We start from the raw sequence: 6,755 nt of genomic DNA on the forward strand, positions 1-6,755 counted from the left end.
ACCAAGAATTGACTACTAACACTAAAATAATGTATGGCAAAGAAATACAACCTTGTATACAGATTGGTAACATTTCGTTAGTTGTTTAATATAAAAGTTTTTATAGAAAATATGTAAGTATTCGATATTTATTTCCAGTAAATAAGATGATTACATAAAAAATTTCCGTCACATAAATTACCCATTATTCTGTAGAATGTCTACCAAAATTTTTTCTGTAAGACATTTTCAAATGATAAGTTTCTATGTATTGTAACACTCTATATTCGACCCAAAATCGGGTCAAATACGAGATGTTACATCTCTACTATATTCTTCACTATCAATATTTTCTTATAAACTTCATAACTTTTCAATTTAGGCCTTTTGTCATAAAGTTCATATTCATAATTAATATTTAATTTTTCTTGTTAACTAATCATATAATTATTTAATATGTTTCACATCTCAATTTCTATGTATTATTCTATTATGTTATCACATTTTTCAGTTAACATTTAGTTCCTTATAAAATTCTATTTTTCACATTTTTCTTTTACAATATTATGCATATCATCTTAAAATTATTCAACTTTTATCATATTGTCATCACATTTAAATGTTTCACATTAATTTTGTCAATTTAATTAGTCCCTAATGTCATGTAATTTTTTTTCGCAATAGCACTCTATCAAATAATTCATTATAATTTATTTCACATAACAAATTTCATGCATATCACTTCTCTTGTTTATTTTAATTTCACAAATTACAAGTAATCATAACATCATTGTAATCAATTCACTGCTTCATTAAACTATTTATAAATCTCAGTAGTTTGTTTCATTGAAAAAACTTTTATAAAATATTTCAGCAATCTATCAAACAGCAGAAATATTTTACACAAATTCATCCAAACATCAGAAAATATGAGTTTTTCTAAAAAATAATAATTTTTCAGAAATCATTTCGGAAGTATTTTCAGTGAAACAAACGGAACCTAAAAACATGGCTTGCTTATCTTTTCCATTCCTCATCTCATTCTTTGTGAAAAAAAATCAAAATTAGTGACAATCAATAAGTTATGAGCTAGTACTGAAATGAATACTTTTCTAAGTGGAAGAGGGAAAGCAACTACAACATATACAAAGTGAATGCCAGATGATGACACTGAAAAAAAGGTGAGTTAACATAACATGTCCCCATTGCAATGGCTCACATCTGTAGTGTCAAGTGATGACAGGTACTATTAGAAATTAGACGATGAGTAGTTGCTAGACAAAGCTTCAATATAGCGTAGCAGTGAAGATCCGTCACGATAGCGAACTTATGCTCAACTACAATTGGTTTTTGTTGAACTTTTGAATTTCGAGCAAATAAGGGGAGATAAAATTATGTTCGAATGAGCATGTAGGGATTCTGATCTGATACGAGTGCTACATTAATCGCAAAGTGATATGACATAAATATACAATCAATTCACATAAATTTGAATTCTAAATATCGTACATTATAACAAAATCAGAACTTAAAAACTTAAAATATTAAAAATAATTAATTCAATAATACCAAAATTAAGTAATTTGGCCAAAATAAAAACATTAAGTCAATATCACATCTTTATTGGTCCTAAGTTGTCTTAATAAAATTATAAACGAAAGATGTACTTAGAAATTAAAGATATGCGAAAAATTCGAGATGACTACTGCTACAATCTCATTGCATTGCATTTAACTTGCATGGAACAAACATCCTAAATGCTGAGTTTAAACAACTTAATGGTGATTTGTGTCAGGGGCTAGAGTTTCTCTTGCGATCCGTGCGCCTTAGGATCCGTTTGTCCAAACTCGCTAAGTCAGCTTAACTCAAGTGAGATTTCAAAAATCCTCAAGCACAATGAAAGCGGAAGTGATTTGCCAAAAGAATAACAACACAGAACAACAGAAAGAAGCTCGCAAAGGTTTAATAAATGTCTTTATCTCTTATTCACAAGAATATGAAACAATTCAGGAGTGAGTAAACTGGGGGAGCTCCTATTATAGTTGAGTCCCCAAATCGACGGTCAAAGATACATTTACATCGACGGATGAATAACCATATCCCTTATTTTAGGATTTACATATAAGCCTTATCAAATCAATCTAATTTTACAAGATAAGATTCCTCTTTCTAAGATATCTTAAGTTGCCATCTATCATTATGGGCAACCAGGCTTCAATTGACAGGCTTCCCAATCTCTCTTCGATAAGTCAGCTCTCGTGGGCCAAATGAATCCCCTCTGAGCAATAACCCCATTGGATACATTTGGTGCGATGGTCCATGGGCTTTGAACTGGGCCGTGACATTTCCCCACCCAGTCTGCAACGTCCTCGTTGCGACTTCGAATGGCATGACTTGATTCGCCTCGATCTCGTCTTAACGCTTAGCCTTTCTATCATTCGGGACTTTTGCCTCAGCTTCCGTCACTTCTTAACTCGAACCGTCCTACTCTTCATACATCTCGATGAAAGAAGCTATGTCGCTTCTTGTCCACATTCTAACTCTACTCGAACAGAATCCTTTTGATTCACCACACTTGGCTTCGCTTGCCACAGTCTTTCAGCTCTTTACTCAAGATCGAAATGGCCCTACGTTCTTGCTAAGTCAACAAGTTAGAATGTAAAAACTATCAATGTTCAGAATGTACCTTCGCATTACTTGGTCAACTATCCACATGCATCACTTCTTTTCCTTGAAGTCCGGATGCACACCCACCTCTCCATAGGTGAAAGCTTTGTCGATGACTCGGCAACTCCGACGCTTCCTTAACTCGAGCCTCATTGGTCCCAGCTTATATTTCAACGCAACTATTTCCTATAAGTCCGATGATAAATCACCTCTTTCTTGGGTGGAAGCCCTTTGAAGACTCACCAAGCTCAGACGTTGCCTTTCTATGGACTTCAGCTAGCTTGGACAGTTTTGCAACTCATGCGGACCATGCACGAGAAGCACTTTACTCGTTCTTTGCTCTCTTTGCCCTTTTGGTTTCGGCTTTTCCCTTGCTCGAACCAAGCTTCTTGGGCTCCTTGTCTGTCCCATCATTTCCCTCGATGAAGACTTACTCGGACACTTCCCAATTATGCGACCATGACACAAGAATACTCCATGGCTCTCTCGCTTCAGCTCCTAGCTTCGACACCCTTGCACTCGAACCAAGTACCAAGGCCTTACCCACGGCTTCTCCTTAACGCGGATTTCTTTGGACATTTCTTTCAATATGTGTGGACCGTCGCAGAGAAAGCATTTCAGCTTGCCCTTTTCTCTTGGTTTCTTCTTCCCAACTTGTGGTTTCCCATTACCACCATTGTCGTCGTTGCCATGCCATCCAACCAGTATCTTCCTTGTGATCCATTTCACATACGCCCTTTCCTCAGACTTGGAAAACCAAGCTTGTCTTTCCTAGACCAAGCTTGACTACGACTCAACTACCGTCATAGCTTCCGACAGCTTTGGACACCTCTTTGTTCGAACCTCCTGTCTGACCTACACGGCTTCAATCCATTTTGAAAAGCAAGCAATGCTTCTACCTCGGTCACATTGGAACTTGGAGACGAGTTCCTTGAACTCCGAACATATCCCCCACTGTACCCCGTTGCGTTATCCCTTACAACTTTGCCCAAGCTTCTTCTCGGTAAACTCTGGTAAAACAGTTCCTTCAACTGTATTGGAACTCTTGTATCCCAATCTCATTGTTTTATGTGGTCCTATTGCCAATAAAAGCGCAATGTCATAAAAAATTGAAGCAGTGTTACCTTAACGCATCTGTAACACCCTACCCTATCCAACACGATAGGACGAGGCTTAAAAACAATACACTGTAAAGTATTTAACCGAGTTATAAAATTTATCAAATAAAACTTTCAAAATAATAACATGTTTTTAATTTTCACAAATATACGAAAATTATAATAATAATAGGCCTGCGAACCCGATACATACATGCATAATGCTCATTTCATTTCATTCATTCCATTTCTCATGCTCATATTTAAATATATCCTACATTTCCATTTAATCAGTACAATTCATGAATCAATCAAAACTAATAGTATTACCATTTAACTCAATGTTTATTGATTAACATTCAATAACACATTTATGAAATTCTCAATTTGCAAGAAATATCACTTTAGTTTGATAACAACGTCTATATAAATAACTACCACTTATCCATTTACTTTTAATTCTTTTGGCCCATTTGTCACTTACCATCTTAATCAAATTAGGGAACGGTCAGGAAAATTGAGTACTCACTTTCACTTGCCATAGTATAACTATGTCTTACGTATGATCAATTATCACTTTCCCTGATCAGAAATGTAGCCACCTATCACTTTGTTTCTTGATCAGATAAGTGTAGCCTTTCATTTGTCTTGATCAATAGTGAGACTTATCATTTGTCTTGATCAGATAAGTGTAGCTAAACTATCACTTATCACTTGTCTCTTGATCAGATAAGTATAGCCGAAGCCTATACTTATCACTTTCACTGTCACTTGATCAGATAAGTGTAGCGAAGCTATCACTTATCACTTTGTTCTTGATCAATAAGTGTAGCCATTATCACTTTGTCTCTTGATCAGATAAGTGTAGCTAAAGCTATCACTTATCACTTGTCTCTTGATCAGATAAGTATAGCCGAAGCTATCACTTATCACTTTTCATTGTCACTTGATCAGATAAGTGTAGCGAAGCTATCACTTATATTTGTCACATGATCAGATAAGTATAGCGAAGCTATTACTTATCACTTTCCACTTGTCACTTGATCAGATAAGTGTAGCTAAAGCTACCACTTATCACTTTGTCACTTGATCAGAAGTACTCAATCCGGCGTTCCGCTCAATTTGATCATTTATTCATATATCAGCTTACCAACAGTGTTAATCATAAACATCAGGTATTATTTATGCCAAATCATTACTGATATACCATACACACATATATGAACTTTATTTCAACATGAGCTTAAACATGATAATAATGCCAAAAATAAGCATCATCATATTTCATCGTTTATGGTTATAATCAAACATATGACATTATACACGAATCATTCATATATTTCCCCAATTTTCCTCCTCCTCCTCTCCATTCCACATCTTATGTGTAAACACACTTAAACAACATTAACCCATAATTTAATTCACTAACATGTATATTCAAAGCTGTTTATCCGAGTCAGAGTCACTAAATATTTTTATCGAAGCTACAGACTCCAAATTAAGATCCGTTAATTTCCCTGAACTAGATCACATATCTTCATACCATAAAATTTTCATAATTTTTGGTTAGCCAAATAGTACAGTTTCATTCTTAAAGTTTCCCTATTTCGCTGTCTGACAGTTCCGACCACTCTTCACTAAAAATTAATTATCTCATGTACAGAATTCGGATGATGTTTAGCTTGTTTCTTCTAAAATAGACTCATTAAGGATTCTAACCATATAAACTAAACTCATATCATTTTTGTACAATTTTTTAATGATTTTCCAAAGTCAGAACAGGGGAACCCGATTCATTCTGACCTTGTCTCACAAAATCTATTATATCTCATATTTACAATTCCATTGCTCACATCATTTCTTTTATAAGAAACTAGACTCAATAAGCTTTAGTTCATATTTTATTCATCCTCTAATTCATCTCTACAATTTTTGGTGATTTTTCAAATTACACTACTGCTGCCTTCCAAAATGCTTTAGTGCAAAATGTTGATTTCCATTTGCCCCAATTTCACAGTTATACATTCGGTCCTTTCTCATTAACCCTCAATTAAATCTAATTTCTCAATTAGTTCTTTACTAACATTATAAGTTGTTACACAACTATTGAAAATCAGAATTCCACATATAACTCTATCTTCAAACTCTTTTACTATTAGTCCCAAACATTCATTCTATTCAATTCTTTCAATAAATCAGCATATTGAACAATTTAAAGCTCTAATTTCATGCTAAATCCTCATATACTTCCAGCACATATCATATCAACTTCAACTTCTTTCATAAAATCAAAACTAATGGATTTAACAAGTGGCCTAGTTGTAAAAGTCATAAAATACAAAAATTTCAAGAGATAGTCAAGAATTGAACTTACTTGTAATAAAAATATGAAGAACCAGCTTGAAGAAGCCCTTCCATGGTGTTTTAGCTGATGAGAATTCAGAAAAATGAAGAGAAATCTAGATAATTCCACTTGGGTCCTAACTTTATTAAGCAAATTTTGCAATTTTCCAATTTTGCCCTTAATTCTCCTTACTTTCTTGCTGATTTCATGCCTCTGCCGTCCAGCCCAAATAGACCTTGGTCTATTTTCCTTTTAAGCCCTCTTCCTTTTATCATTTAAGCTATTTAATCATTTCCCAAATTTGCATTTGTTACAATTTAGTCCTTTTGTTCAATTAATTATCGGAACTTTAAAATTTCTTAACGAAACTTTAATACTACTTTTTAACACTCCATAAATATTTATTAAAAATATTTATGGCTCAGTTTAAAATCCCGAGGTCTTGATACCTCATTTCGATTCTAATTATTTTAATATTTATTTCTAGTGCACTATTCACTATTTCAAAAATTTTCCTAACTTCATATTTAACTTATACTTAGTAAATTAATAATATTTTCTACCCATTTGTCGAATTTAGTGATCTCGAATCACCGTTCCGACACCTCTGAAAATTCAACCATTACATTTTTTTTTTCGTCGGATTTGTGGTCCGAAACCACTGTTCC

This window comes from Gossypium hirsutum, unplaced genomic scaffold, assembly GCF_007990345.1.
Source record: "Gossypium hirsutum isolate 1008001.06 unplaced genomic scaffold, Gossypium_hirsutum_v2.1 scaffold_192, whole genome shotgun sequence".
NCBI lineage: Eukaryota > Viridiplantae > Streptophyta > Magnoliopsida > Malvales > Malvaceae > Gossypium > Gossypium hirsutum.